General features: G+C 35.0%; 1 pseudogene; it reads right to left on the minus strand.

The window, feature by feature from the left end:
• Nucleotides 1-22390, minus strand: part of LOC124985672 (dihydropteridine reductase-like) — a 47555-nt pseudogene extending 25165 nt beyond the window's left edge.
• Between the last annotated feature and the right edge of the window lie 2833 nt (nt 22391-25223).

Here is a 25223-nt window from a genome sequence, read left to right on the forward strand (position 1 = left end):
TTCACAGATGTATATGCATCCAAAATGCATATGTATTTTAACCAAAAGATATGCATGACTATTCATAGCTATATGTTATGAAATAGCCAAAGGTGAAAACAAGCAGCATGGCCATCAATAGTAGAGTGGAAAAATAATTGTAGTTTACTCATAGTAAAGTGTACTTGCACAGCGAAAAGAATGACCAAACTGTAGCTGGATGCAATAGCATGGATAAATCTCACACACAATACAAGTACATGAATACTCAATTTAAAGGTCAAAAAGAGCAGGTACCTCTAGTGTGGAGTGTGAGTGAACTGCAGAGAGTCAAAACAAGGAACTTCAGGGTGCTGACAATGTTCTGTTTCTTGATCTAAGTTTTCATTTTCAAAATATATCCAGTTGTTTAATTTTTGTGAATTTCTGTATGTTAAGCTACATAAAAACATTTTCTTTAAATAATGTGATGTTGAAATTCTTTGTTCAAATTAACTTTTAGTCAAACTATATTTTTGATAATATTAGTGGTATAACCCTCAATTATGAGATAATTTTATATAAATTAATCATTCAATTGAAGAAAATTACAAATGTGTCCTGGATAATAAGCATTGAATCATACATAATTATCATATGTACAATAAATAAAACATTAATTAACAAGTCCACTATTTTAAAACACAAGCATTTGGGGTCATTTAAGATAAAAATTAATGATCTAGTAATTACAAATGAACCATGAATTTAGTTGTAGAAAAGTCTGGGTTCTCATAGAAGGGACTCAAAAGATGCCTTTTATTCCTCGGAGTACCTGAATATTAAATAAACTATTTTTTAATCTCATAGGAATCTGCTTGTATGAAATTTCTAAAATTTGAAAAACTTGCCTCAAAGAAATTTTTTTACAATCAGGTTTATTAAGGTATGATTTACCTATGAAAAAATTAACTTTACAAACACACAATTTAATGCACTGACAGATGCACATAGTGCTATAACCACCACTATAATCATGACATAGAAAATTTCCATCATCCCCACAAATTTTCTTGTGCCCCCCTTCACAATTAATTACCTTCCCTGCAAATCTAACTCCTGTCAACCACTATCTGCTTTCTATCCCAATAGATTTTCCTTTTTTAGAATGTCATATAAATGAAATTAATAGAGTATGCAGAAATTTGAATCTGTTTTCTTTAACTTAATATAATGCCCTCAAATTAAAAACCTATTATTGCACGTATCAGATATTTCAAGCTGCTCAAATTTATTGTAACTTGTTGATTGACAAGAACATCATGACATATATCTATTCCACACTTGTTGGTTGGTGTGTTCCATGCATGTTAATTAGTTCAAGGTGGTTGATAGGACCATTTGGGTTTTTTCATGATCTCTTCTCCTTCTGTCCTCATATTCTGCTGATTAGTGAGTGAGACTTGAAGTCTCCTACTGCAATTGTGGAATTATCAATTTTTCCTTTCAGTTCTATCAGATTTTGCTTCATGTGTTTGGAAGCTACGGATTGTTATACTTTCCTGAAGAATCAATCCCCTTTTTCATGTAATGTCCTTCTTATCAGTGCTGATGATTCTCTGAAGGTCCTTTTCTGCTACTCACTACGGATTAATTTTATGTGTTAACTCGGCTAGGCTATGGTATCCAGTGGTTTGGTCAAAATAGATCTAGATGTTGCTGTATATTTTTAGACGTAATTAACACCAAAACCAGTAGTCACTGGATAAAGCAAATTACCCTCTGTGACTGAATGGGTCTCATGCAACCAGTTGAAGGCACAAAGAACAGACAAGTTTCCCAAAAAAAGAGTCAATTCTGCAGAATTAGAAATCCCGCTTGAGTTTCCAGAGTGCATATTTTTGGACTCAACACTGCAGCATCACTGGATCCTCACCCTGCCAGCTTGATTTTCAAGACTGGGACTAAATTTTACCTATAATTATATCAGTTCCTTATACTATGTATCATCTATCTATTTATCTATCACACTCAATCTCTCAATTTTGCTGGTACTCAGTCCTCAGTCTCAGCTATAGACCTGTGCATCTGAGCCTCCAGATTTGGATTACTCAGAATTTCTTCTGATTCTCTGTATGTTGGCCAAACTCTGTTTTGCATTTAATTGTGGGGCGGTGGGTGCAGAGGGAGTATCTCATGGTTGGAAAGGAGTTTCTTGCATCTGGAACCTCTGCTTCTCATCAGCATGGGAATCTGGAGGTGAGCCTCTTTCTTGCTCCTGTCTCATTGGCAGACAACTTTTGCTTCCACCTGTATTCTAGTAGCTGCTGACCTTGTCTAGGGTCAGAGGACAGGAGGATTTTCTACCCCTCTTCTACCAGAAGATAGCTTTGGCTCCAATAAGAGAGCATGTGAGAAGCACAGAGGTGTTTGCCTTAGTCCTGAAAGGAACTCTTTTAAACATGCGGCCACCCCAGATATTTTGAGTAAGCATTTGGTGAAAGTCTGGGAAGGTGTTGATTCATCTTGTGTTTGGTACTCCCAGGGATTCTGTCCTGCTTCACTAGACCCATGGTTGAACTTTTAAAAATTTAATAAATTTTTTCTTCTTTTGTTCTTGTGCATTTTCATGATATCCATCCTATTCTCCCTTGTTGGGCTGAAGGTAATCTAATCTTTGTGAACTGTCTCTCTTTGAAGGTGTTGGTCACCCCTTTGGAATTTAGTTTACCTAGTTCCCTGTGACCTTAGCTCCCTGAAAGACTTTGAAAAAGTTCTGATTTTTTAGTTTATCTTGTTCGTTCTCCTTGTTAGGGTTGAAGTGACATTCTTATAAGACTGTTTTGAAGGTGAAGTAGAATTCTCAAAGGATGCTTTCAAGTCAAAATATGGAATTAATTTTATAACTTTCATTTAATTTGTTTTTTGCTTTCACCCAATTTGTGACAACAGAATAAAGGTAATTTTCCAATATTGAAAAATTCTGTTCTTTTAATCTAAATATAAAAGTATTGTGACATTCTTACATGTTGTTTGAAATTCAAAACATAAATACCTTAAGAATCAATGCACCAAATAAAAAGCAAAAAAACCTTGCTGTTTGCAAACATGCATCCCTGCTTCCTAAAGGAATGAAAGAACATGCCAGTTACATATAATCAAAAAGAGTAAAATAATAAATGTCCATCATGTGAATTAATGGATGACTAAATCAAAAATTCACTTTAGATTAAGTGGTACTAGAATCATTGGGATACCAAATGTTTCAGATGACAAGAGTAAAAAATAGCAGGTGTTATAGGGTCAAAATGTACTACAAGTCACTGCTGTGAATCAGATCTGTCTTTCTGCAAAATAAGACTTGCCACACCTTGAAATCTTGTCCAGTGCATATTTCTAACATCAGGCATGATATTGCCTGGGACCTTCAGTCAGTTTTGCAACTAAACAACTCAGACCAATATCAGAATATTTGAGGCTCATCCCCCACATCCAGTAATCTTCCACCACCAAACAAAATGCCAACCTTTCTTTAACACTCATCCTTCTGGCCTGCTTTGCTCCTTGCTCTTCCTACTACATTGTTCTCCTTCTCATAAGTCCTTCTCATGTATCCTCTGTATCTTCAGACTCCCCTCATCTCTTGGATGGACACATTTTCCTTTGAACAGGTGACACATTCCCCATATCCATACCACTGGGAGACAGTGGTGGGGAGGGTGACAATATTCTCTTGGATGACTATCCTTTCTTCTAATATTTTGTCTCCTCTGAAAGATTATACCTTCATGTCATATGCACTGTACATATGAGCTACATACCCAGCCCTTCTCATTTTTTTTTCTTTTGAGACAGCCTCACTATGTTGCTGAGGCTGGCCTCAAAATTGCAACCCTCCTATTGCAAGTCACTGAGAATATAGGTGTGCACCACCACCCCTGACTCTACTTTTCTCCTTGCCATTTCAATCACCTAAGTTCTCTATATATTTGACTTTGGCATAATGTGGGAGACCTCATCTTCTATATTTCTATCCAAATTTTCAGTATAATATTATAAGGTTTTGGAATTCATATCAATGGTTGTCCAATATCCCTAAACTTAAAATTCCCAAATCTTTTTATTGTACATGCTATTTTCAGTCTATTTTGGCAATAAAATCCAAATGTTATATTCTAGCTCTCACCTTAAAACATTTTACTTGAAACAATGAAAGCACCAGCACTGCACAGTCTGACAAAGGCTTCTACTCTGCTAGCCTCTCATGTTCTCATTCTTATGACTCATGGGACTTCTAAAATAGAATATTAGCCCCTGGTGAATCCTTTCTTCTCCTGACCTATCACTCTGATGGTTCCTATCCTTTTCTCACTAAGTGTGCATCCTCTGGTTTATGGTTTATCATTTAAAGTAAATTCCTGCCAGTGTCCTCAATTACCATAGACCCCATCTTTCTATCACATGCACCTAGAAAAACACAAGCACAGATCAGTTCTACAGCCACCTCCCTGATTTCTATAAATAGACGAACTGATGCAAAGAAAAATATGTACCCACATCCGTAAAACTGATAAACCTGCCTCCTCTTAAATGAAAATCCAATGGCTAGGTCTTTAGCATTGTTTTTCAATTTTTTCATTCTTTAAATTTTTATCATTTCCTTTTTGATAATTTTAACATCTCTTACCTTGCTGACTCCAGCCATACAAGATTCTCCTTGCACCACTAATGGGCTCTTCATTAATTCACGATGCTGTGAAATTTGTTTTGATTTTCTGATTCTTAAATAATTTGAGGCTACTGATAGGGCACATCTGGTGTGATCAGGCAACACTTAAGTTTAACTCCTGATACCTCAACTAGGATCTTAACACCACAGATCACTGCTTTCTGTAACTGTTTCTTTAACCTCCTCTGCATCCCCTTTATTTAACTCTCTCTATATATCTATATCCTTAGGATTTCTCAACCCTAAAAAAAAAATAAAAACAAAAGTAAAACAGCACAACTTGAAACTTGCTATTTCCTCTAGTTATTCATCATCTCTCCTATTTGCCCCATTTGGGCACCTTGAAAACAAGTCTGTCACTCTAATTCCTAACTAATGCATTCTTCTAGCTGTAGGTTTGTACCCATGGTTCATACAACAGCTACAGCACTCACACTTCAGATCATGCTACCTTCCTTCTTTACTGTTTTTTCTCTGGACATTAAACTCGTCTCCAGACCATCTGGTCTCCTCACATCTCTGATCACCTTTTACTCTCAATTCTCTAGCTACACTGCTGTTTCCTTTCCTTGCTTCTGCCTTCGGACCTCTGCATTTGCTGTTCACTCTGCCTAAAAGACTCTTCCACAAAATCTTTACCAGGGTGACACTTTTTAATATTTGCAGTTTTCAACATCTCTCGGTAGACTTCCAAACATGCCCAATGCACTTCAATACAGAAAAATACCTGTTTTATTAACTATGATTGTGCAGCATTCCACACTCTAGAAATCATGTGAAATAATTGTTGTTTGTCCCTTTACCCCATCAGTTTATATGTTCCATGAATGCTAGGGCTTTGCAAACAAGTGGTTAAAACAATATTTGGGACATAGCAGGTACTCATTCTAACACTGTTTTTCCTCAGAGGAACAATCTCACTCATGGCTTCTTCAGAAAATAAACTCATTATTGCACAACTACAGATCCCTCCAGCTAATATTTTATTCTTTCCATTTTTCTTAATTGAAATTAAATGTGAGTTTGTGCTACAGATTATTTTCATTTGGGCAGAATATTTGGCACCAAGATATATCAGAAGGCACTAACTAAATTTGTGGGAACAATGACTATTGGGTCTTTCCCTACTCCAGGCCAGGTAGAAAAATGTATATGAAGTATATATCAAAAGGCATATTCGAGTTGACAGTCTTTCAATAGAAAATAGCCAATATAAACAAAAAGTTCTCACATCAAATAAATTTATGAATTAAGATATTTATGAATTAATAATACATATTGGCTCAACTTTACAGAGTAGATATTTTGGGGCTAACAGTAAATTAAGGTGTATTTGCTCAATTATAAAGCTATTACTGTCCAAAGTAGAAATAAAGTTTCAAAACCTCCTATAAATATCCTACTTCTGCATGAAAATGACAATAGTTTGAACCCTCTATGGCACAGTAACTTTTTCTTACTTTTGACACTTTAACCAGAAGGTGAAACATTATGCAGTAAAACTATGGCACTAAATCTGTGAAGCGGCAGGGCTAAAGAAAGGAAATATACTAGGATTAAAGAGACATCTCAAGGAGGCAACTGAACATGCATCTGGAGGTCAGTGGGAAGAATTGGCCTGGAGTAGGCATCTGAGAGTCTCCTTTGTACATTACCATCTGGAGGTGAGGGAATGAATGATGCCATTTAGATAAATACTGTTGCAGGAGAACACAGGTAGTCCTGTGATCTCTGACCTGCAGAATCTTCCCATCCTAATAGGCTTGCAGTGGAGTGGCTGGCACTGGTGGTGAGAAGACCATGGATGGGCACGGTGTCATGGAAGGATACCTTGTTTTATGGAGGAAAGCATGATCCACTTTGTCACATGCTGTTGAGAGATGAAGACCAAAATGGTCTGTTGTTTGACAAAGAAGAGTTAGTCCATGTCAAGTGAATGTAACCAGACAACTTTCCTAGACTTGAGTATTTCCTTTGTCATGGTAGAACACTAACTCTGATTCAGAGATCTGAAGGGTTAGTGGATATAAGGAAGTGGGATTTTTAAAGAACTGAACCAGAACATTGATGTGAATTGATATGGAAAACAGTTAATGCTTCCTTGATCTTTTGAAAAAACTTGATTAGTCATACAATTACTATCCAAAGAAACATGTTTATACTTTTGGGATGACTTTTTTAAAAAAATACTTATGTTCTGAATGAGTATATTTCATTTTTTAAAATTTATTAAAACCTATCAGGTAATTTACAATAACATATGTGATTGTATCTTAGTTGTAATATTTTAAATCATTTTAAAAATCATATACATCTTAGCTCAACTGTGCATTCTTTGGTTTATATTTAAAATATGCATGAAACTTTTATAATCACTGGTATTTATGAATCCAGTGACAAAACTTAGATACAGTAACTATGAACATATAAAAGATGAAATATTTGCCTCGTTCATTGAAACATGTTCATGGAAATTTCTCATGAGACTTTACCTTAATAAAGAGAAATATGAGTTCATGCAAATATTTAAAATTATTAATTTAATTTCAAATTTTAATTTGGCTAATATTGTCCATCTTTATCATTACCATACTTTCCATAAAAACTATTTTAAAATACCCAAATTGTTTTGATTTAATATAATTAGGTCAAAAACTTGAAAGACCTTGGCTATTAACTTTCATCTAAGTAATGCCTACTTCTGCCATCTGACTGTGGAATCAAAGGTATCTTTATGATTGGCATCAAGGCCATAAGCCAGGCCTCATTGAACAATCCTAAATTAATCTTCCAGAGAGCAAATATTATCTTTCTCTTGAAAAACATCAAAATTTACAGTTGTTTTTGTTTTAATAGGACAATGCTCTCTGTAGTTGTTAGGAACATTGTAATATGCGTGTTGAGCACATTAATAATGCCTCATGCTAACAAAGGAGCTATCAATTTTGTACCAACAATCAAGTTAGACATAAAACCTGAAAATAATTCTCCACTTATTTTGCACATATGGCAATTTCTAGAATATCTACTCTTTTAAATTAACAATCAGTACATATCAAGAAAGCTATCAAAAGACTTGCTGTTTGTTCTACAACCTGGAATTTATGACTTGCTACACTGCCTAGAACTTGGCCTTTTACTGTGCCTTAGGCATTACAAATACCATTGTTAGATGAAGATATTTTAAAATTAAAAGGAAAATAGTTTGAACTATAAGCAAGTTTATTTGCATTATAGGTATTTTGCCATATTCTTATATTTGGGTTCTTCATTAAATAAAAATTAAAGATTGCATGTAATTACATATCAGAGAATCAGAATGCAGGACTTAGAAGAGCTTTTAGATTTCACAAGTTTCATTTCTTTGTCCAAAGGACAAATGTTTTCTACAACGTCACTAATAAGTGGTTATCCAGCTCTGCTTACATACTTTCAGTAAGAAAACCTATACGATTATGATGCCATCCACCTAAGAAAATTCTTCTAGACACTTACATAGTATTTACTAGTATCTTATCCCATTGGTCTTAGGTTTTTCCTCTGGAGCCTTTCAGAATAAATTTAGACTCAATGAAGATGGTTGCCATGTTCTAACTGTATTTTCTCTTCTTTAGGGTAGATATACCTATTTCCTTCAACCATTGCTTACCAAGTCCCAACATCAATTTCTCCATCAGTCTGGCCCTCTTTATTTTCTTCAAATTTAAAAATATAGGGCAGTGGGTGAATCTCTGTTCACTCAATTGTTCCTTAGCCTCTTCCCCAGTATGTGGCTTCTAATAGGTCATCAATAAATATTTGTTCATAATAAATTGAAGCTCAGGGCTGTCAAGAAAATGAAAAATTTAGAGATGGAAATTCTGGAAAGAGGAAAGGCACAGGAATGTGAGCCCAATATTTGACAATGGTTTTCTCCTTAAGAAAATTTCTAAGATGCAGAGGTTTAGGAGCTAATAAGACAAGGAGAAAACCACTGAAAAATGTAATGGAATTTTCAGTAGTTTTGTGGTATTGGAAGACAAAAATTGGAGGTAGGAACCTCATGAGTACCTCAAGCTCTCAGTCAGAAACCCTGGAAATACACATATACATACTGAGGATTTGCCTCTTGAGACTGCTGGGAGTGCCTCAGAAGACCCTGAAACACAATGGAACATGCAACTGATAAGACAGTTCAAAAATAAAATCTCCCTGCCTGCTCCTTTCTCACCTTTGTACCTTCCCCTTTAGCATCAATAGCATCAAATATTTGTTGTAAGATATATCCTTTTCAACTTTTCTGTTTGTTATGCATCATTGCCATTTCAGTAGAATCATCTCGACTTACTGACTCTCAGGAAATGATTCAAGTCCAGTCTCTCTTCCTGCTATCCTCCAGGGCACGTTTCTCTCTGTTGTCATAGGTGAACATCAAAGGCAGTTTTTCCATTGTCCTACTGGGAGCCTGCTTACCTTTTCTGCACTTGCCTGCTTTACTCAAATTTCCTGTTATTCACCTGTTTCTACTTTCACAGATATTACACATATATTTGTACTTCACAGATGGATATTAGTTCAAAACAGAAAACAAAAGATTCTGAAGTATTAGTACCCTGGAGTATAAGCCATATGAGATAAAAGACTATCAATTCACTTAAGATAGCTGCCAGAATTCTATCACCTTCTTGTTAGTAATGTTAAATACTGATGATTTTCAAGTTTCTCTTTGGGTAAGCATTTTTTTAATTTACTTTCCTTGGAAATAATTATGATAGTGAAAGGAAAGTGTTTAGATTAAAAAAGAGAAGCAAAGAGCATGAACAATTCACTAAATGAAATATATACTAATTAAATTCTGAGTAACCTGTTATTATATTTTATTCTTCTAAAACCTTTGATTCTGTTGTAAAATCATAAGTATTCTTAATATTATTCCTCTTAGGAATTGAATGTTGGTTCTTTTAATAAAAAGTATTCATTGTTACTATTGTCTTCAAAATCAAGGCAGATCCTGGTTTTAATTTTTTTTCCAAATAAGTTGTTTCTCATGCCATTTCTGGAAAAATGTAACAGGTGGTTATCTCAGAAAATTATAGATGATACACTCAGATCATAAGGAACTGAATTCCAAACTCACATATAACATATGTAAGAAGACATGAATCATTTTTGTTTGTTTTTAAAGCAAAAATTTGATGTCTCAAAGTTTGTAACTTAAATAAGGGCTAGCAATAGGCAGAATACATCTGTCTTTTTGTCTAATGTCTTCTGATCCCTATCTCCTTATTACTGCAGAGTTAATCATGGACATGCCTAGTTCTAAAACATTTCTTGCTTATCGTCTCTCTTCAACAAATTCATTTCCTAAAAACCATTGCAGGTGGTTTAAAAATAAGTGAATGAAAAAGGGAGTTAAGAGAACTCAAGTTCTTATGACAGAAAAAATTCAAACAAACAAAAGTGACCTTTTCTCATGTTGTTTTCAGGTACTGTTTGTGTATTGGTGACCTGAAAATATTAAGGCAATTTGCCACAAATTATACTATGTTTAAGGAGATTCCTATGCTTTAAATGGAATTATAACAATGTGACTTTCACTTATAAATGTTTTCATTATGATTTTATAAATTAATAGAGCAAATTCAAATCTTGTCAAATTAATTATTATCACATTAAATATTTCATTCCCTCATAATTGTCAGAAGTTCAATTTTTCTGAGCCTTAAAATACTGACATCCTCTCCCATCTCTAGACCTAAATTCAGGGACTTATCATTATACATAAGTGAGCTTGAGATTGACAATTCACTGTCAGGGGCCGAGAATGAATTATGAGTTTGTCTGAGCCATCTCAAGGCAGGCAGGTTGCTTTTCTGAGAACTTTCAGTGAAATCTCACCCACTGGAGACTGCTCAGATTATGCTCACCCTGCCCATTGGGCTTAGGCATTTGTAGGTTTCAAGCTCAACAGCCTTGAAGTAGAAGAGGTGGGCTTAACCTGCTAAGCCCCAACCAAGTTGTCATTGCCATCTTCCTCATGTTTTCCTCAGCAAGTCCTTCACTCTGAATCCCAGTGGTGTTCCTACCAATTTAAATAAAGCGCAGGCTCCATTTTGTTGTTAGATACATTCTCCATCAGAGCTGGATCATCCCACTGTGCCCCTGCTTTTTTCTGTGTCTTGGCTTTATTTCTTAAATTTCTCATATATTTAATATTTCTAATTTGACTCAACACCCTAGTTCAGGTAAATTGAGTAAATGTCATGTGGGTCATGATAGTTCATCTTCCTCAGAGTTCCATCTTGTATTCTCTGTTCCTACCATCCTGCTTTATCTTTCAACCTCCATTTTCTTCTGGTGTCTCATATCTGGGTTCATTTTTTTTTTTTCATTTGAATCTCTTTGTAATTTTCCCTTAGTTCATCTTTCCTCCTGGCTTGTAAGAAGGTTGTATGGACAGTATGGAAATATTTTGCCTCATTGTAACCTTGGAAAGAATGTATACCTTGCATTCTGCAAAACATATATTTGGCACTGATCTTATATGGCATATGCCTTGGACCATCTATCAATCTCTTAAAATATAGATTTGTAATTTTATATTTTAGTACATAATAAAAATAATTCAATAAAAGATAAAATTTAGTGACAGCTTTTAGATTTGTATTGCCAAGGAATTAGGAATTTTAGAAAGTCTTTACTGCACAAAAAAGAAAAAGATTCATCTTCATTTCTCTATTCCACAACTCAATATCTTTTCATGTTTGTTTTAAAAATAACTATTTTCCAAATATGCTAAACCAGATCTGAAGACACAGATATGAAGATTTATAAACATTATCCATTTATTTTAATCCATACACTTTCAATTTACCAGCTGGGGAACAGGACTTTTAGTCCCTTGGTAGACTATTCTACAGTTAGAAAGTTTTGCTCAGAAAATCTTTTTTTAAAAATTTATTTACTTTTTATTTTTACAGACTGCATTTTGATTTATTGTACACAAATGGGGTATATCATTTCATTTCTATGGTTGTGCACAATATATATTCATACCATTTGTACAATCATACATGTACATAGGGTAATGATGTCTGTCTCATTCCACCATTTTTTATACACCCCTCCCTCTCATTTCCCTCTATGTAATCTTAAGTGATAATTTCCTATTGTTCACAGTACTGGCATTATTACTTTTAAACTACAGGTGGTAATGAAAATAAATATTTCAAAATTATAGAGCTGGTAGGAGTGTAGGAGGAGAAAAATGATAAAATTTCTTGAGTTTTGTTGCTTTCATAATTGGCTAAAATCACTTATTCTGTTGCAAAACATAAGATTATGGGTAGAAAACTCAGTAAATGTTGGCCCAGCTCAAAGGCCTGGAATATTATACTTGTATAAAGCACCACTGCAAATTTGGTATGAAAGTGAAAATATTTGGATAAAGTATGTCTGGTAGGTTGATTTGGTTCTAATACAATTTTGTTTAATTCTAATTCTAGATAAAGTCAGGAAATCTTAAGATTATACTCTTGTGGGATGAAGTCAACATGATGAAACATAGGAAGAATAATGGAAAGTACACAAGAAATATGAGATATGCACAACAGGGATATTTGATGATCATACAATCAGCATAACCCAAGACTATATTATTACTACATAAAAAATGAATTTACAGTGATAAAAGTAAAGGCAGTCTAGAATCAGAAGGTCAGTAATCCCACTACACTTTTAACAGGCCCATGTATTCTATCAACATCATAATTTATGAAAGTTAGTGAAAGAGTTTTCAAATGTGGGTGACATAAATAGTATAAATTAAAAAAAAAAACAAATTCCTTCATTTATTCATTCAACAAAAATTTAAATATCCATGGTTACTGAGAAGAAGATTGAGTCTAGTAAATGGATTAGCAAATAGTGAGTCACAGATGAGCTACATGTTTTAGTAAATAAGATCATATTGGAACAGTTATGCTCATTTATTTACATGTTGTCAGTGGATGCTTTTGTGCTACAACAGCATAATTGGGTATTGGAACAGAGACTGCAGGGACCAAAAGTCTAAAGTATTTCCTATCTGGTATGTTAAGGAAAAATTTTCTAACTTCCAGTGTAGTTGAAGAAATAGAAGCTATAAAAGAATGCCCCAAATAAAGTTTTCAGAAGGATGCATATCAGTGCATACATGTTGAAACTACCCCACCCTATGGAAAGAACCTATAGAAAAGATTAGAGGAAAAGACAACTCATCTTTACACAGGCCCAGGTGCCGGTTCCCACCAGACAGCATGGAAACAAGCATAATCCACAGGACACTAATTTATAGGACTCAGAAAATTTTCTTTTTTAAACATTTTTTTTAGCCTTAGGCTAAATATTGTCTTGGTCTCACATGCAAAATATTCAAATTCAGGCCCCAAAGGATTAAACTATTTATAAGAATCTTCAACATGTTCCAGAACAAAGTTCAACACTATGCAGAGGAATAAAAAATATCCAGTACTTTTATGGTTTGGATATAGTTTATCTTCCAAGGTTTTGTGTGTGATATCTAGTCCTCACTGTGAGGTATTAAGTGGGTGAAAAGGACTGGGGATGCAGTCCAGTGGTAGAGCATATGATAAGCATGCACAAGGTCCCAGGTTCAGTCACCAATACCAAATAGAAAAAAAAAAAAATTAAAGGAAGGAAGAAAGGAAGCAAGCAAGCAAGAGGATGGAGACTTAATCTGACTATGGTGTTATAAAATGTAGCCTCTCTTATATACCATAATCTTAGATATTATTTATGTTACCTAACTCTAAGTTAGTTTTTGAATTTATAAATGCAGGGGCATAATTTGAATATCTTTTTCAAGATTTGGATTACATAGAAAAATGCTTTAAGATTTTTTACCTATCTTGTTAAATATCAGGTATATCCTCTAAAATATAGTTTTTCTTTTTATTATCAGTTAAACAATTTTATTGCCCCCATCTCAACAACTCCCATTGAAAGTATTTTGGAAAGAAAAATTTGAAAGGAAAGATACAATCAACCTAAGGAAATGGAAAAAGACAAAGCAAAATAGGAAAGGAAATATGTGGGAAACCAAGAATATATTTTTAGTAGCCCTTTCTATTATCAGACAGCCTAGCCACTTTGCTTTAAAATACTGCTTATAAAATTGTGCTACCATTATGATATGAGCTATCATTTATATACCAAAATTATATAATATGCATATAAGTTATGCCCAAGACAATTTCACTTCTTGAATAAGCTCATATGGAACCAACTATCAGAGAGAAATATGATATTGATTTTTCTGTGTCACTGTAATTAAAATAATTTTCTTTTCAAATTCAGCAAGTCTTTTTAGAATAGAACAGAAGAATGTACTGTATTGGAGAAAGACAAGGAAGTGAAAGGTGATGGAATTCGATAGTAACTGAAATAATAATGATTATATTAAATGATACTGAGAGGCAGTAGTATGTAGATGGAAAGGACAGAAAAGATGAAAAACATAAGGCTCAGGGTCATTTTTGAAGGACAGACTTTAAAACAAATGGTTAAGAAAGATCTAACAAAGCTCACAGTAAAAATAATGTCATGAAAAAATCAAAGATTTGATTCAAAATAGATTGGATGAAAATAATATCCTCTTCAATAACAGCAACAAAGGATTCAAAAATTATTTTAACTTTCTTGTTCTTAAAAAGGATTTGAGTCCAAAAAAACAATGATCATGTTTTGGGTTTGACAGTGTATTAATAAGAAAGTAAGTTAAATTTTGTTGAAAAATCAAAATACTTGGAATTTCATGGATCATAAAGCCTACAGGTAAAGTATAATAGAATATGAGAAGACTGGGGTTCATTTGAAACCATTACATCATTTAAGTGAATAAGGCATTGCTAAGCAAACCTCTCAAACACTGGATGCAATTTATTGAATTGTTTTTTTTCTTAATCAGTAGTTAATAAATAGAATGACAAAATAATTCAATGTTTTAAGATCTGCAATGTCTCAAAAAAAAAAAAAACAAAATCCCACACCTGTGATATCAGGAGAGATGCCAAATATCCTCTGACACATCTTAACTTAAAAGTGAAGATAGTTCTCAGAATTATGGTATTACTTATTAAATGAGTATAGCTACTGATTAGTCATTCTTATTGGTGAATACAAGAAGGCAAATCTCAGTGAGAAACCATACAAATTTCTAAAGTCCTTTTATTAAAATGTTTGATAAAACATTGAGTCACATTAAATGTCAAGAATAGAATTAACCTTACTCAGTTATTAACCCTACATGAAATACTTGATAATTTTTCTTCAAACTTCAAAGTAATCAAATGAGTGAATACATTTATTGAAGAAATTTGAAACCTTTTTTAGATTCCATTACATGTACTTTGAAGTGCTCCCCTACAATCACAGTGATCAAAATGGCCCTTCCAAAGTATCTGCATTCAATTGCTTATCTTTAAGTATGCCAACATTTTTTCTTTCAGCAACACAGCAAATAGGGATAATGTTAAGATGTTCACCTATCCTTCTAAAACAAAAGGAATAGAGAAGAAATCATGTTAATTAGAATTAATATCAATGGAAAGATTACTACAGAAATTGAGAAATTATTTGATAGTTTGTTATGAAGACATATAAATATATTGTCAATCTGTCACATTCACAAAACAAGCAAATAAATGCAGTAACAAGAGCTGAGAGGCTGGCTTAGTAGTTACCCTATCTTTTCCAGCATTTATGGACAATCCAATATATGCTAGGAAACCTATGAAGCAATTTTTGAACAAAGAGATTCAATCAAATAGCAATACCCTGAGTCCCAGTGAGACAGTATTCTTGCTGTGGGATTTAGCATCCCAGGCATACCCTCTAGGCAGAGGACTTGTGGACCTCCTGACATGACAAGGACTTTCTGAAGACTGGTGATGAGATTCACAATTCACATAAAATTAGTTTTTTTAGTGCTCCTAATCAAATAACTGATGCAGTAAACATTAGGAAGTAGAGCTAAGTAGCAATACAAAAACAATAACACCACCTAAAATTCCACTATTACAGAATTGCCACTACCAACATTTAGGGTATATTTTAATAATATTTGTGTATGACTATCTAGAGATCAACTCAAAGGATAAAGAATTATTTCTATTACTGAATAAAAATACTCTGCAAAGCATAAATACCATATAAATAAGTATTTTAGAACTTGATAATTATAAATAGTCATTTTTGTTCAGCATTATTACAATGAAATGAAAATAAAATAATGATTGAGAGTAGAAAAACTAAAATTCAGAATGTTTCTTCTGATGAGACTGTTAATCTGAAATTAATATTTCTAGTATAACATATGAAATACTATTGATAATCTGTGCAGCCTTCAAAGTTGCAAGATCATCACTGTGTTCAATTGTTTTCCTCTTATAGAAAGGCATTGAAGTGGTTTAACATTACAAAATGATATTATGGTTTCTAATCTCATATAATGTATATGTTAAAGGAGTTTATATTTTCAAAATAGCTTGTGGATTTAATTCATTAAGTTATAAATTCACATAATTTTATATGTACAAAATACATCTATGAGGTCCTGAGTCAAAATGCTAGCAGTGATTACCTGAGAGCAGAAGTAGGTGAAAAAGAAGAAAAGTTCAACTTTTTCATTATACACTTCCATACTGCTTGAATTCTGTACAAGTTGTATTTATCTTTATAATAATAATTATGTAATAAACCCTTCATCAAGCACAGACTCTGTGGCAAACACTGAGTTTGGCCTTGTAAAACTATGATGAAAAGAAGCTAATCTTCACATTCAATAAATCCAGGACATGATTAGACAATTGTGAAACATAATTACAAATAGTATCAATACATGTGGAAATCATGAATAGTCTCACCCACAAAATTTCAAGCATAAAAATGTAAAAATTAACTCTGAAAGATTAGATTTGTTCAGAAGTGTGGGCCCAATTTTTGAGCAAAATGGAAGTTTAAGAACTTTAGGACAGTTCTCTATTCCCTCCCTTATTGGAATCACTGAGAGTAAGGAGTATATTTCTACCCTGAAGCTCTCATAGTTCTTAGCACTCTTTATGTAATGACTATCCAAAAGTTTAACAAAGAATGGAAGTCTCCTTAACAGAAAAAAATATAACTATGTGAGAACTTAATTATTATTTTTGAGGGTATCTATTGGCAGTACATATATATATAACTTCATATATGTATATATACATAAAATATATAACTAACATTATAATAGGATTCAACATTCCACTGCTAACTCTCTCTGGTACTTTTTGTCATTGAATCTTCCTGAGCTTCAGCTTCTTCAATTTTAAAATCTTATAAAATTTATTTTATCCACTTCATAGGTGTCGGGGTTTCCAGGACCCCCAGCCTTGGGCATGGTCAAGATGGCGCCTGACGCTGAGCCAAAAGCGGCCAGCTATACAGTAAACAACCAGCGAATTCCAATGATTGGCTAGTTAACGATGTGACTAGAGCATGCCCCCCTCGTGTACCTATCCTATGCTTGCAGCTGTCCGCGTTTACCTCGTGTACTCTCCCCTGATTGGTTGAAGTGTATATAAGCCTGGTGGGTGGGAGAGTAGAGAGGCAGAAGCGGAAGAGAGGCAGAAGCGGAAGAAGCGGCGGAGGCGGAGGCTGAAGCTGAGCTGGAAGCTGGGAGTGCGCGGAAGCTGGGAGAAGCTGAGAGAAGAGAAGCTGGGAGTGCGCGGAAGCTAGGAGTAAGGGAAGTGTAGGAGAGGGACTGTACATAATAAACTTCCAAAGCTTCAGACGTTTGTCGTGTCTCTCTCTGCGGGCAGAGGGAGCGTGATACATAGGGTTATTGAAAAACTTTGAAAAATTTTATATTACCATATATATATGGATATATATGTATCCATGAGTTCTACCTTCAATTTCACCTACCTTCATTGTCATTTTATAGTGGGTGGGTAGTTTCTTTTTTTTTTTTTTATTATTGTATACAAATGGGATACATGTTGTTTCTCTATTTGTACATGGAGTCAAGGCATACCATTTGTGTAATCATGCATTTACATAGGGCAATGATGTTTGATTCATTATTTCTTTCCCTTCCCCCCCACCGCTCCCACCCCTCTTTTCCCTCTATACAGTACTTCTTTCCTTCATTCTTACCACACTCCTTATCCCTAACCCTAAACCTAATGCTAACCCCTCCCACCCCCCATTATATGTCCTCATCCGCTTATCAGCGAGATCATTCGTCCTTTAGTTTTTTGAGATTGGCTTATCTCACTTAGCATGATATTCTCCAATTTCATCCATTTGCCTGCAAATGCCATAATTTTATCATTCTTCATTGCGGAGTAATATTCCATTGTATATATATGCCACAGTTTCTTTATCCATTCATCAACTGATGGGCATCTAGGTTGGATCCACAATCTGGCTATGGTGAATTCAGCAGCAATGAACATTGATGTGGCTGTATCTCTGTAGTATGCTGATTTTAAGTCCTTTGGGTATAGGCCAAGGAGTGGGATAGCTGGGTCAAATGGTGTTTCCATTCCAAGCTTTCTGAGGAATCTCCATACTGCTTTCCAGAGTGGCTGCACTAATTTGCAACCCCACCAGCAATGTATGAGTGTTCCTTTTTCCCCACATCCTCGCCAACACCTGTTGTTGCTTGTGTTCTTGATAATCGCCATTCTAATTGGGGTGAGATGAAATCTTAGGGTAGTTTTGATTTGCATTTCCCTTATTTCTAGGGATGTTGAACATTTTTTCATATATCTGTTGATTGCTTGTACATCTTCATCTGTGAAGTGTCTGTTCATTTCCTTAGCCCATTTGTTGATTGGATTATTTGTATTCTTGGTGTAGAGTTTCTTGAGTTCTTTATAGATTCTGGAAATTAGCACTGTCTCTGAAGTATGAGTGACAAAGATATTCTCCCACTCTGTAGGCTCTCTCTTCACATTGCTGATAGTTTCCTTTGCTGAGAGAAAGCTTTTTAATTTGAATCTATCCCAGTTGTTGATTCTTGCTTTTATTTCTTGTGCTATGGGAGTCCTGTTAAAGAAGTCTGATCCTAAGCCAACAAGTTGAAGATTTGGATCTACTTTTTCTTCTATAAGATGCAGGGTCTCTGGTCTGATTCCGAGGTCCTTGATCCATTTTGAGTTGAGTTTTGTGTAGGGTGAGAGATAGGGGTTTAATTTCATTCTGTTGCATATGGTTTTCCAGTTTTCCCAGCACCATTTGTTGAAGAGGCTATCTTTTCTCCATTGCATATTTTTGGCCCCTTTGTCTAGTATGAGAAAATTGTATTTATTTGGGTTTGTGTCCATGTCCTCTATTCTGTACCATTGATCTACCTGTACCATTGAATACCATGCCGTTTTTGTTACTATTGCTTTGTAGTAGAGTTGAAGATCTGGTATTGCAATACCCCCTGCTTCATTCTTGCTACTTAGGATTGCTTTAGCTATTCTAGATTTTTTATTCTTCCAGATGAATTTCATAATTGCTTGCTCTATTTCTGCAAGGTACATCATTGGGGTTTTATTTGGAATTGCATTGAATCTGTATAACACTTTAGGTAGTATGGCCATTTTGACAATATTAATTCTGCCTATCCAGGAACATGGGAGATCTTTCCATCTTCTAAGGTTTTCTTTAATTTCTTTCTTTAGTGTTGTGTAGTTCTCATTGTAGAGGTCTTTCACCTCTTTTGTGAGATTGATTCTCAAATATTTTATTTTTTTCGATGCTATTGTGAATGGGGTAGTTTTCCTAACTTCTCTTTCTGAGGATTCATCACTTATGTACAAAAATGCATTGGATTTATGAGCATTGATCTTGTAACCTGCTACTTTACTGAGTCGCCCTGTCTAGTTTCTTTTTGACAGAGATTACATAACATCATAAAATAGTTCTTTTAAAGGTGGTGATATAATCCTTTCCTCCCATCTTTCTTCCTTCAGTCCCTTCTTTAATTTCTTCTATTTTATTTACTTTTTTGAAAAATCTAAAGAAGAATATTACAGCTTAGAGTACAAGAAAAATCAACTTTAAGTAATAAAATATATTCAGACTTTGATATGAGAAAGCATTTCATTTTTGGCACATATTACACTAATGTAAATTGAGGTGCTATAATTCAATAAGCAGGAAGTTTTACATCAATTTGACAGTCTTATTATCCTCTGAAGAGGTGAAACACAGAGGAGGTGGTTATTGTAACAGAAAACATGCTTCTGTTAGTTCTTTTTACTCTAGTCATAAAATGCACTATGAAAATTATTTTCCAAATAGATTTTGGAGATTTTAAACAGTAATCTAAATTATTAAAATTTATCATTCTTTGTTTTATTTTGACCTTTATGTTCCAAAAGACAATCACTGGAGGAAAAAAGTCCTTCAATGAATAAATTCAAGGTTTTCATGATCAAACTGCAAATATGAACTTGCCCACATCATGTGACATTTAAATGTCCAGAAAATGTTCCCCAGTTATAAAAGTTCTCCCCCAGGGACAGAGTGAATGCCTGAAAAATCTAAAATGGAACATATGGCCATCTTTGGACTTATATACCATTGTAAATGGGACTCATAAATACTTATTATTCACTTACAAGGTGTAAAAGAAAGTATCCACTCCTTCCATGGGAAGGAATTTTCAGGGGAGGGGTTAGGGGAATGAGCACTCAGGAGCACAGGGCTGAAATTGAAAGAGTAGAAAGCCTGGAAGTGGCTGTTTCTAATATGATAAGGCAACACCTCATATCTATTAATGCCTGTTATAAAAAGCAAATAATTTCTCAGTGAATGACAGAAACAAAAATAAATTAGTCCTTGTTTTTTCACCTCCCCATGAGAAGAGACTTAGACAAGTACTAAGAAATCGCTTCTTAGAAGAAAAGGGCAGCCATTAGGAAAGGGAGATGTGAATAGCCCTCAAGGGTAGAAGCCTTGAGGGATGGAGGAACCAAGGAGAAGATACAGTCCAGAAGAATCTTTAAGAAGTTTTGTTGTGTGCTGTGCAATGTGTATATTGTCAAATCTGTTGCCACCTTCTCAAAAGTCAATTTTGTATTATGTATATGCTTTCTCCCAAACTCATCTATAACTGGATTATACAGCTTAAATATATGATATTTTAAAATAGCCAAAAGACTATAGCCAGCACCTTTGCCATGAAATTTATAATCTCAAAAGCAAAACTAATAACTAGAAATTCAAGGGTTCTTATGCCTTACTCTTCAGGACGGTAACATTTCAACATGCAACCAGATTGCAGAAAACCTTGAGTGGAACTGCATTAGGAACAACTGGAGTGCAATTAAATTATGCTTAAAAACTGACCAATTGCTGGAGAACCATGGAGATATCTTATTAAAAAGATATATAATAATGATAAATTAAGAGTGAAGGAGGAAAATTTTGGAATGATGGATATGTTTATGAAGTACACTGTGGGGATGGTTTTGCTGATGTATATTTATCTCCGGATTGACCAAGTTGCATACATTAAACATGTACGGTTTTTTGTATTTCAATCAAATCTCAATATAGAGGTAAATTAAAGAGCACTGCAAGCAAGCACAAGAACACACAAAGTGGCATGAAAAACTACGATTTACAAACCCATCAGAGAACTGAAGCTGTCAAGAATATTAACTGAAATCCACAGTGTAAGGAAACCATCCTAGAAGGGACAGTATTTTTCATCCTCAGCAACAGGAAGGAGAAAGAGTTGTCATAAGGTGGATTAGTATTTGCAGTCTGAAGGAGCTTGCCTAGTGTCCTTATTCTATTGCAAGTGAACTAAGGATATGACACATTTGCCTTCTATACTTTTCAGTTTTCTCTACAGTGGAAGGAGGGCTCTGCAACCCACTGAGATATAAAAGGTGGAGGAATTACTGAAGGTAGAATTTGTTCATAAGAGGTTGGCAAATGTATGCCCAAACCTTTCACTCTTTTTTTAAACTTTATTTTATTGGTTCCTTTTAGTTATCTATGACAGTAGAATCCATTTTAATATAATCATGCTAGCATGGAATGTAATTCTAATTCAGACTCCAGTACCTCTTCTTTCCCTTTCCTTTCTCCATGCCCTGCTCCCTTCTCTCTGTTGATCTTTCTGTTGTTTATCCATAGTAATTTTTTAAATTATAAAACCTAAACATACATTAGTTTTTAAAAAATTAATTTCTTGTGGATCTTACTGGATGGTGAGATTCACTATGGTGTATTCATATATGTACCTAAGAGAGCTGTGTCAGATTCATTCCACCCATTCCTATTCCTGTCCCCCCCCTCCCTTCCCTTCATTCCCCTTTGTCTAATCCACTGGTAGTTGACTGCATTCACTCTACTTTCTCTTTTGACTTTTTGATGTTTGGATTTACTTAAAGTGCTCTTGTGTCGCCGCCAGGAGGCTGACTGGGAATGACCAACTTCTTTATTCTACTTTGGGGGATGCTTCCTTGCATGCTTCTCTTTGCAGGTCTTGCGGGCTGAAGTGCAGGGTGAAGTGCCTGTCTCAGGTCGGTGCCCCCAGGAGCCTGGCGTTTCCATGTCTTCCTCCTCCGAAGCCTCACTCAGGTTTTCGGCCAGCAGCACAAGCGCAGCTGCTGGCTGCTCAGGGGCACCAGGCGCATTCTCCGCCGCCAGTCCTGCTCCCCCCGGCAGCCCCATGGCAGGGGGGCGGGGAAGGGCCAGGGCCGCCAGCCGCCGCTGCCGCCGCCAGAAAGTCCCCGCTGCGCCGCGACTGGCTCGCCTACATGGCTATTCCCGCGCCAAGCTGCCTCACGTGGCTGGTTGCTGGGGCTGCCGCGCACCTCGGAGGAAGAGGCGCTGCGCCCAGCCTCCTACACTCTTGCTGAGGCTACCAATGACTTCCTTAATGTTAAGTGACCTGGTTCTTTTCCAATCCTTCCTAACATTTAACCTAATTCTAATGCCACTAATTCTTCTTGTATCTAAATATTTCTTTGTGTGGATTTCAAGACACTGCTCCTCTGGTTTCCCTCTTACCTCTCTGACCCTTTCTTACCCAGTCTCTTTTCATAAACCTATCTTCATTTTCCAGTCCACCCTTATTTTTAAATGTTTATGTTAATCTGGATGATCTTCTAAGCATTCTAATACAGACATTTCCTGCATGATCACATATTTAATTGTGTCTATAATGACTAATAGAAAGTTTCCAAACTGAAAGGATTCAGATATACTTTATGAATTATACACTATAGATGACTGATCATGATCACCTGGTATTTCCACTTGATTTTCAGAGAGATATCAAACACTCACCACGTCCAAAACTTATTTTCTTCCCTCTAGACCTATTCTTCCTTTCCCCCCTTTTTGAATAAATGGTACACTGTCTACCCATTTGTCCAAATCAAAAATCTAGATTCTTTCCCACAATTTCCATGGCCCATCACTGGTCTTCATGCAAGTTAAATTCAAAAGATCTATAGGCATTTGTACATGTTCTTTTCTCTTTGTTAGATCCATTTTCCTTCTAATTGCCTCCTTTTCTTGCACAGTAGTATTAATAAACACACTCTATTTTCTTTATCTGCGGATGTCTTAATTTCTTCCTCAGTGTTTAAGGACAATTTTGCTGAATACAAGTTCCTTGGTTGAAATGCTTTTCTTTTAGTACTCTGAATATATCCTTCCTCTGTCTCCAAAATTTCTTGTTAGAGATTTGATAATTTTGAAGGTCCTTTGTATTAACAAATAGCTTTTCTCCTGTTGCTTTTGAGATTCTCTTTGTCTTTCCATGGTATGATTATATGTTTCAGTATACATGTTTTTGAGTTTATCTTCTCCAGTTTGTGCTTCGTGAATGTGTATACTCTTATCTTTCATCAAATTTGGAAAGTTTTCTGGGCACAGTGTTGAATGCCTGCGATCCCAGCTACTCAAGATGCTGGGGCAGAAGGATCAAAATTTCAAGGTCACAGAGGTCCTGTCTTAAAATAAAATGAAAAAGAACTGTGAATGTAGTTCTGTGGTAAAATACTTGCCAAGTATGTGCTAGGCCCTGTGTCCAATCCTCAGCAAACAAAAATAAACCAGAAAACTTTACAGCTATTATTTCTCTTTACCTCTTCTCTCTCTCTTTCTATGACTTCCACAGTAAACATCTTGGTCCACTTGATGGTGCCCTACAGCTCTCCTAGTCTTTGTTCATTTTTTTCCCAGTCTATTTTTTCCTTTCTGCTTTTTAGACAGCTTTCATTGTCATGTCTTCAAATTCGCTGATTGTTTCCTCTGACTACCTAAAGTTGCCTTTGAATCTCTCTAGTAAATTCTTAATTGCAGTTATTTTATTTTTCAGTTCCAGAATGTCATTTTGGTTAAGACAAACCAAAAGTTGTCTTTTTGTCAAAAATTTCATTTTGATGGTGATGGGAAGGATGGTGGAATGAAATGGACATTATTACACATATATGACTATACCATGGGTATGACTCAGGACCATGTACAGCCAGAGGAATGAGAAGTTGTGCTCCATTTGTGTACAATGAATCAAAATTCAGTCTACTGCCATATATAACAAATTAGAACAAATTTAAAATATGTTAATTAATATAAGCATAAAACTAAAATAATTTAAAATTTTTCATTTTTCTTGACTTTCTCCACACCTTCCTATAGTATTCTGGCCATCTTTACAAGAGATTTTCTTTCTTTCTTTTTAAGAATTTTGTACTATAGGTCTGCATTAGGTCTTTATCAGGGCCTTTTCTGTTAGCTTAGTTTTTGTTTTCTGTTCTTTGAATTGGTCATACTTTCCTGTTTCTTTATATGGCTGTGGGTTTTTTTTAGAAATCGGTATCTAAATCTAATAATGTAGTAACTCTGGAAATTAGAGTCTTCCTCCTCCTAGGTCTGCAACTTTCCTTTTTATCTGATCCCTATTCTTCCTTTTTTGATTGCTGAGGCTGTCTTTTTCACAGGCTATCTCTGCAGAAGATCAGGTCTTCTAATTCAGCCTTCCTAATTTTGGTCTTTTATGTACTTTCTTTTAAATATACTAGTCCTTAATGTCTATCTTCCAAAAGATAAAAATAGAGAAAAATGAATGGGAGAAGGATAAAGTCCATTTTAGCTCCTTGGAAGTCACTTCTCTCAGAGGGAGAGAATATAGTTTGAACAATGATCAGCAAGCAGTGATCAGAATGCCAGTATTTGATGGGCATGTTCATTGTGTCCACTGACACCTATAAGTTGTGTACAGATTGCTGTAGTAATATGTGCACAGATGCCTACTGCAGGGCTGTGGCATCTGTGCAAGGAGATAGCTTTGCTTGTGATGAGTGTTGAAATTACTTTAAAATAAACACAATTTACCATTCAGGCTTTCCCCTGGAAACTGCATGTTTGTAACAGACTTCAAAGTTTCAAAACTGCTAGATTAAATGAATTTTGCCAGTACAATCATTGTCTAGGTGAAAAGAGTTTCCTGGAGCTTCCTACTCCATCTTATTCCCAAAATCATTTCTCCATACTG

The sequence above is a fragment of the Sciurus carolinensis genome, chromosome 5 (genome assembly GCF_902686445.1).
Source record: "Sciurus carolinensis chromosome 5, mSciCar1.2, whole genome shotgun sequence".
NCBI classification, from domain to species: Eukaryota; Metazoa; Chordata; class Mammalia; order Rodentia; family Sciuridae; genus Sciurus; species Sciurus carolinensis.